Below are 8,621 nucleotides of genomic sequence, written 5' to 3' on the forward strand. Positions count from 1 at the left end.
ATCGAAATTAATTAGTTTAAAGTACAGTCTTCTTAGAGCTATTGAAGTCCCTGGCAAACCAGCTGCCGCAGTAAACACATTTCTAATATTAATGATCAGTTTATCTTAAGTCAGTTCAATATTTTAAATGCAGTAGGCATTTTTATAAAAAACTATCAGTGCACTTAAAATTTGTGCTTGGATCAAATATCATCAATTCAATAAACTTTTAATTATTATTTGCAGGATTCACGGATGTGTTTAAAACATATTACATTTTACTTAATATACATACATATGTATATACAGTGAAACCTCCCACAAGCGGACACTGACGGTTCCACAATTTTTATAAATTAGATTTCTTGGTAATTTGATTTATATATTTAATTTTTATTGCGAGATGTTTCATAGTTATAATAAATTGAACATATTTATTTATGTTTGGACTTTTAAAAATTCCTTTACCGTAGTTTGTCGCAACTTTCCTTGTTTCTGTTTTATAAAACAGTTTTCAAGATGACTTTCCAAATTTTTGGCATACTGAAATCCAGTAACGTCGTCACTAACGAACTTTTTAATGCGACGAAGTTGTTTTAGTGCTTCAGTGTATGATTTAATTTGACTCGCTTCCTGAGCGCATACTTCATTTAGATCTTCAGTTTCTCTGTCAGATAATTCGTCAGTAACCGTTTCGTCAATAACAATGTTAATATTATCATCTTCTGTAGTAACAATTTCGTCGATTAACAAAAAGTCATCGGAATGCTGCCCTTGCCCATTTTCATTTAAAAGCTTTATCAAAGCCAATAACGTCGATATGGGAATATCGTCCTCTGCATCGAAGTCAGAAATTTCGTTCAAACTTTTTTGGAAACCAGCTTTTGAAAAACAGTTTTTCCATTGTTTCCATCGTTACGTTGTCCCAAGCAGTCTTAATAAAATAAATAGCCTCCAAAATGTCAAATGTTTTCGAAAGTTTGTTCATTGAAATTTCATCTATTCTTGTTAAAATATGTTTGATAATATTGCATCTGTAGTGACATTTGAAATTCTGTATAATTCCCTGATCGAGGGGCTGGCAAATGGATGGTGTATTAGCAGGTAAAAAGATCAACTTTATGTTATTAAGTTTAATATCTCGAGGGTGAGTTGTGGCATTGTCCAAAAATAGTAAAACTTTTCTCATCTGAGAACCCATTTTTTTATCAAACGTTAGTAGCAACTCACACATAATTTCACGAGACATCCAAGCTTTGGGATTTGACTTCCATTCAACTGGCAGACTTTTTATATCGCATTTTTTAAACGCTCGTGGGCATGCTGCTTTTCCGATCACTAACGGTTTTTCTTTATCTCCAGCCATATTGGCACACAATAGCACTGTTAATCATTCCTTCGATAACTTACCGCCAACGCATTTTTCGTTCTTCATGGCAAGAGTCTTATTTGGCAAAGCCCAGAAAAAAAGTCCAGTTTCATCTGCGTTAAATATATCTTCTGGTCTGTAGCCCAGTAATAAGTCTGGTAGCTTTTGTTTGAATTGATGTACATCCTCAGTATTAACCTCAGCAGATTCTCCACATATGCATTTGAAAGTCACATTATGTCGTTTCCGCCATTTTCCCAACCATCCATTTGATGCCGAAAAAGTTTGAATTCCTAATTGACCCGCAATTTGTTTTGCTTTTTCCTTTATAATAAGGCCCGACACTGGTATATTTTGATTTCTGGCTTTGACAAACCACTCAAAACACAAATTGTCTATTTTTGAACCATCACTATTTAAGAAGTTTTTCTTTTTATTTATGTTATCACCACTCAACCATATCCTTTTAATGTCTTCCTTTTTTTCACATTAGTGGCAGCGTGGGATTTTCCAATATCGAATCTTTAAAAGCAAACAAATAAAAGTAAAAAAAATTGTACTATTATAAAGCACTAACCTTATTCCGAGTGCACGGACAGATAAATTTTCTTTCTCCAACACATTTAAAATTTCCGTTTTTTCTTTAATAGAAAGTATTTTCTTTTTTTGTGGCATATTTTCCCGGTTAACACGACTTAAACGGTTTGCAAACACAAATCAAATGAATCATAATTTTTATTTTTTCCATGTTAATAGCTACAAATTGTTACATATGTATATGTAGATCCCGTTACATCTTAACATGTTCATGCTTGTCCTCACAGTTTAACATATGGTATGTGTACGAGTATGTACTTATATTACTCGTATATAGATTTCGGCTGTTCGGTTAGTTACTCTACATTTACTTCAGTTATTGGTTTTCGTTGTCTTCAAATAAGAGTTTCGCGTCCGCTCATCAGAGGTTCTTACTGTTTTCTTTACACTTTCGTTCAGTAATCAAAGTTTCTTGTCCCTTGTCGAGAGGTCCGCGTCCGCTTTCGAGAGGTAATGAAAATACCTCCGGTTGTTAGAGTGGAATTTGTTCTGAAAACGCAAAGTAAAACTTGGTTCCTGAATTTTTAAGAGAGGGGTCCGCTTATTGGAGGTGTCCGCAAGTAGAGGTTTCACTGTACATACATATATTTACATAATATATTGGGTAGTCGAAAAAGTCTTTTCGTATTTAGTCAATAGATGTCGTTGGAGTCGTATAATTTCAGTGCCACCAATTACATTGTGTCATCCCAAATAGTATTGGAAAGGTTAGAACTTCATTTATGCCCCTATTGCGGTTTTCAACCCAACTGCATTTCAGTCGAAGTTTAAAAATTCGGTATTGCCAACTTCAACTCAATCCGTAAAAAAAAAATTGCGGTTGAAGTATGATCGAACTTCAACTTTTTTTGGTATTGCGGTTTTCAACTCTGTACAAGTGGGGTTGACTAGTATATAATTCAACATTCGTGCAGTGAAATACAAAAAAATATTAAAGAAAAATGGAGGACGGGTAAAATAACTATTTTAATTAATGTTAAATTAATTTTAATTAATATTTTTTATAAATTTTTAGAAAAAATAAAGTTGCAAAAAAAGAAATTCGAAAAATTGGTGGAGTTAATGGAGAAGTTTCCAGAAGTTGGAAGAGGAAAGCCACAATTTGGAAACAATAAATTCAAATTGAGATGCAACGCCTCAAAATTGCTAAATTAAAATCTTCGCAAAGATTTTAATTTTTTTTTGTTATTTAAGACACAAAGTAATATTTTTTTTATTTTATTTTTAATTATTCTGGAATGAAGTGATATTTTATATTTTTGTACCATAGTTTAAGTTTACATTAAAAAATGAAGTGATATTGTTATTTAATGAATTTATTTTAATAAAATTTAAATGTATGCCTGAATAAATAGCACATTAGAAATAATAAATGAAATTTAATATTTTAATTATTTAGAGGGAAGTCATAATATTATTGCGAATTATTCGAGCCGTATCCTCTTCTTCTCTTTCTATGTCCAAAACATCATTGGTCATTGTAGTATGTGAAGTAGATGGTATTTCTTCCGGAGATTCCACTTGAAAGTGTTGGCAAATATTGTGTAATGCGCACAAAGCATTCACAATTTGCGTAGCTTTTCGGGAGTGTAATGTAAACCTCGTACAGATAAAAGACATCGAAATCTACTCTTGAGTACACCAATTGTCCGCTCTACAATATTCCGGGCCTTTGAGTGTACTGTATTGTAGCGTGCTTGGGGTGAAGAAGCTTCCGCCAAGCGATAAGGCGTCATTAAAAATTTGTGCAGAGGATAGCCAGCGTCGCCTAAGAAATTACATTACTCTAATTATTTAGCAATAAATACGATAAAGTCTTACCCAAGATCCAAGTGTTATTCTGTATGTTGTTCTGTAAATGCACTTTCAAATCGCTAACATTGAAAACAAAAGAGTCATGATTTGCGCCTGCATGCCTAGCATCCACATACCGAATAGACATTTTATAATCACAAAGCTAAAAATTTTAAGAAATTATACCATTTTGTTTCTAATATAATTCAGATTTTATACATACAATCATCACGTTTAAACTGTAGTAGCCCTTTCTGTTAAGATAAAGATGTTGCACTTCTTTTCTTGGTGATTATGCGAACATGAGTCCCGTCGATACAACCAACTACTCCCGGGAAAGCACTCTTTGAATAAAATGAAACTTTTGAAGCGTTTTGCTCCTCCTCAGTCATTTGAATTTTAATCCATTGGGCACTAATACGTTGTTCAATTATATTTAGAACCTCTTTAATTACTAAAGATATCGTAGGTTGCGCCAACCCAATGTTAAAATCATTTCCACTGCATTTTTGATAACCACCGTCAGCAAGGAAACGCAGAGTTGTGCATTATTTTAATATTGGAGGTATGGCCGATCCTTGCACACGTTTGTGGAAATGTTCCTTCATCTCATTCAGTAATGTAGTAAAACAAAATGCTTCTTTATTTAATCGAAAATAACTTATGAATCTGCAACAAACATTATTAAAAAGCAATTCAATTGTGAAAAAACTATGGCTTACTTTGCATTTGGAAGCTCCAATGGATTTGAGTGATCACGAAGGCTTTTTCGTATACGTAGCACATCAATTTTGCCCCCAGTATTTTCGTCATTGTAATATAAATCAAAACTTATATCCATTTTTTATTTATTGTTTATTATATATGTTTATTCACTTTTTCGCGAGCGACAACTGAATTCAATTGTTTAAATATGTCGTTTACAAAATTTTAGCTGTTTCACTATCTGTCAAATTTCCCTTTCTTAGGTTGGCAACGCCAATCATACTTCGACTGAACTTAGTTGAAGTTCGCAATACCGAAAAAGAGTTTGGTTGATCTGAAGTTGAGTTGCCTTAACTTCAATTCGACCAAGTCGGGTTGAAAACCGCAATAGGGGCATTAACTAAAAAAATAAAATCGGGGAAGTTGAAAAAAGTTACAGCTGTTCAAATATTAGTGAAAATAATAAAGAATTTCGCTTGAAATTTTTCTATAAAAATAGGGAGAAATGCTCGCAAGCCACCAATTAAATTTGTTAAGTTTACGGAGATGATGCTGTATCAATTGGTGTAGCACAACAATGGTTCGCTCGCTTCCTATTCTTATGGAATAATGTCTCTAACGTACAGCTGTTGGCGTATGCCGATGATATTGATATCATCGGCCTCAACACCCGCGCCGTTAGTTCTGCTTTCTCCAGGCTGGACAAGGAAGCACAGAAAATGGGTCTGGTAGTGAACGAGGGCAAGACGAAGTATCTCCTGTCATCAAACAAACAGTCGTCGCATTCGCGACTTGGCACTCACGTCACTGTTGACAGTCATAACTTTGAAGTCGTAGATAATTTCGTCTATCTTGGAACCAGCGTAAACACCACCAACAGTGTCAGCCTAGAAATCCAACGCAGGATAAATCTTGCCAACAGGTGCTACTTCGGACTGAGTAGGCAAATGAGAAGCAACGTCCTCTCTCGACAAACAAAAACCAAACTCTATAAGTCACTCATAATTCCCGTCCTGCTGTATGGTGCAGAGTCTTGGACGATGTCAACAACGGATGAGTCGACGTTGCGAGTTTTCGAGAGAAAAGTTCTGCGAAAGTTATCGATGAGCTGTACGAGATATACGACGACATCGACATAGTTCAGCGAATTAAAAGACAGCGGCTACGCTGGCTAGGTCATGTTGTCCGGATGGACGAAAACACTCCAGCTCTGAAAATATTCGACGCAGTACCCGCCGGGGGAAGCAGAGGAAGAGGAAGACCTCCACTCCGTTGGAAGGACCAAGTGGAGAAGGACCTGGCTTCGCTTGGAATATCCAATTGGCGCCACGTAGCGAGAAGAAGAAGCGACTGGCGCGCTGTTGTTAACTCGGCTATAATCGCTTAAGCGGTTTCTACGCCAATTAAGAAGAAGAATGTCTCTAACGAAAAAACGGCAAAAAGTGATCGACCAAAATGGTACATATTTGTTTATTTATTTATTATTATATATATATAAAACTACCCAATATATACGGTGAATTCGCCAATACGGACTGTCCTGATAACCCGATAGCTCCTGAAACCACACACAAATTTCATAAACACTACGTTTTCATTAATATTTTCATACAAAACCAATTCATATAACCGGATGCTCCAAAACCGGTCAAGGACACTATTTTACTAATATTTCGTTCAATTCTCTCCGATAAATAGACAAGAGCTCATAAAATGTGGAAAAAAATTAAATACAAACTGTAGTTTACGTTTTTTTTAAATTCTTATTAATTTGTGAAGTTTTGCAGATTTTTAAGAACAATAAGCAAAGTTGACTTGCGCTGAGACCGTCTGTCTCTCGGTGGTTCAAGGGATATAAATATAAATGATATAATTGTCATTTATTCACTGCTGGCTAATATTGACTTGCAGTTATTAGTTCAGTTGAAATACGGATATAGATCTGAGTTGCAGCTTCGGACCCAAAATTTTAAACACACGTTTTTAGCACTCCATGGGTGTCCGGTTATAAGAAATTTTACTGTGCATATGTATATTTTCCAATGTACATTGTTTCACTGTACCTCAATTAATTAAATACGTTAAATTAAACTAAACGTGTTGCGAAGATCGAACTATTCTATAAAACCACATAAGCCAAAAGCACAAGAGATTAAAAGTGGAATCATGACTTTATATTTCTTTAAAACATTTTTTCACAACGGTTTATGACTGTGGTTATAAAAAGCTGCTAACAAAGGGAATTCACACAACGCCCTGTATCGATCTGCCATGACTGCTAGTTTCCGGTGGAATAGCTTTATTTGGCAGAAAACCACAATAATTAATATAGCCAAGACAGATAGAAAAAAACTCCACCTAGATTTTTGGCAAAGAAAAAGCAGACAAGTTCGCTACCAGGAGCTTCTTTAGATGAATTTGAGGCGGAGTTAATGCCATGCTCGCTGGGAACGAACAATAGAGAGTTTTATACTCATTTTAAACAAATAACTCAGTTCAGATGGAAATCAATAACCAATTACAAGATAACGAAACAGTTATGCAAGTATGATAAGACTTAAATTAAAAATTTATTACATTGGTCCAGGAATAGTATTTTCAGACTTAAAGTCTTTTAGAGAACATGCGCTAAAAATGGGTCTGCCCTGTAACACAATTTGCCTCAGCCGTAAGCTAGAAGGACTTGAGGTACCCTTTTTCCACTTTCTCTGTAAATGCCTTGCTCTAACACAAAACAGACACAAAATATTTACAACACATTAGGCACCAAACCTTGAATGGCTGTCCACAAAACGCATAACGGATATAAGTAGTGACGCATCCAGCGATAAATGTCAGCACTCCTACAAATATATTAATAAGCTTTGGACTTAGTCTTCTTTACTTATTTTAAATATTTTAACAATATTTGAACAAATTGGAATAATCTTCATTTTCAAATTGTAATCTCTGAACTTTTGCTAGCTGCAGAAAAGTTTAGGCTCACCTCTAAATATCGCCACTATGTAAAAAATAAGTTGACAATCTGTTTTGGTCGTTTGTGGAACTGGGAATATTCCCGGATGTTGGAAAAGTGGATAATATGGAAAATGGGTCCAATATTATATAAAAACGAGGTTTCACGAGATTCAACGAGGTCTTAAACCTGCTTTTGATGAACGGCACCATCGACGAAACATGAATTCACTGACTCAGCTTGATAGGTGATCGACTATTTGGTGAAGAACAAAACGATAACATAGACTAACTATCCCAACTATAGGACTATCTAACGTCGGCGGGGGATTGAGTCATGTGTAGAAAAGCTCACGACATCCGGTCTCAGACCAAGTATCCTCTGGGTAGCCAAAGAACTTCAGTTAGAAGGCGAGCTAAAGTGACAAGGCGAACCACCCCTCTTTAGATTTAAGAGCATGCACCTGGAATGTTCGGTCTCTTGATTGGGAAGGTGCCATTGCTCAGCTGGTTGATGTCCTCGTAAAAATAAAGGTTGCCATCACCGCCGTCGAAGAAGTGCGATGGACAGGACAAGAACTGAAACGAGCAGGTACTTTTGACATTTACTACAGTGGCTATATAAAGGAGCGCAAATTCGATGAACGGTTTGTGGTAGGAGAAGACTAAGGATTCACCTCGGTGAAGAAGGAAGAGAAGGACGACGTGAATAAAAATGCCTTCTATGAGCGCTTGAAGCGCACCTATAAGAGCTGCCTCCGCCACGATGTCAAAATCGTGCATGGCGACTTTAACGCCAGGGTGGGCAAAGAAGGTATCTTTGGCACAACGGTCGGTAAATTCATCCTCCATGATGAAAATCCCCAAATGGATTGGGGCTGATCGACTTTTTTTTTTTTTTAGGCCGTAAGGACGGTTTAAAATGCCTTCGCACCATATAGGGATCCTATCTATCCTATCCTACGTGAGTGGTGTACCCACTAAAACACTCCCCCCTTCTATCATGGAATTTTTTCCCCTACCCCGGAACCGCTTTCGCATTACTTCAGGGCAAGGTTTCCAAGATGGGCCCATTACAGTTCTATTTCTACTCTCCCTGCGTCCAGGGATGCCTACGATTTTGTAGCCAGCATCAAGCTATTTGGCTCGTCTTCTATTGGGAGTCCGCGTCCATGTTTCTTTTTTTACTGCGTAGAACATGTTCCACGTACGAGGCAATTAT

General features: G+C 36.2%; 1 long non-coding RNA gene across 2 annotated transcripts; it reads right to left on the minus strand.

Moving 5' to 3' along the window:
- Positions 1-3,174: 3,174 nt before the first annotated feature.
- Positions 3,175-4,832, minus strand: LOC126758127 (uncharacterized). Of its 2 annotated transcripts, none has more exons than XR_007666823.1 (3): positions 4,462-4,832; positions 3,767-4,408; positions 3,175-3,713 (listed from the first exon to the last, which is right to left on the minus strand). It is a non-coding gene; the product is annotated as an uncharacterized LOC126758127 (long non-coding RNA). The 2 variants fall into 2 exon arrangements; XR_007666822.1 differs by having other exon boundaries at positions 3,188-3,713; positions 3,767-3,902; positions 3,963-4,832.
- Positions 4,833-8,621: the final 3,789 nt, after the last annotated feature.

The sequence above is a fragment of the Bactrocera neohumeralis genome, chromosome 5 (genome assembly GCF_024586455.1).
Source record: "Bactrocera neohumeralis isolate Rockhampton chromosome 5, APGP_CSIRO_Bneo_wtdbg2-racon-allhic-juicebox.fasta_v2, whole genome shotgun sequence".
NCBI classification, from domain to species: Eukaryota; Metazoa; Arthropoda; class Insecta; order Diptera; family Tephritidae; genus Bactrocera; species Bactrocera neohumeralis.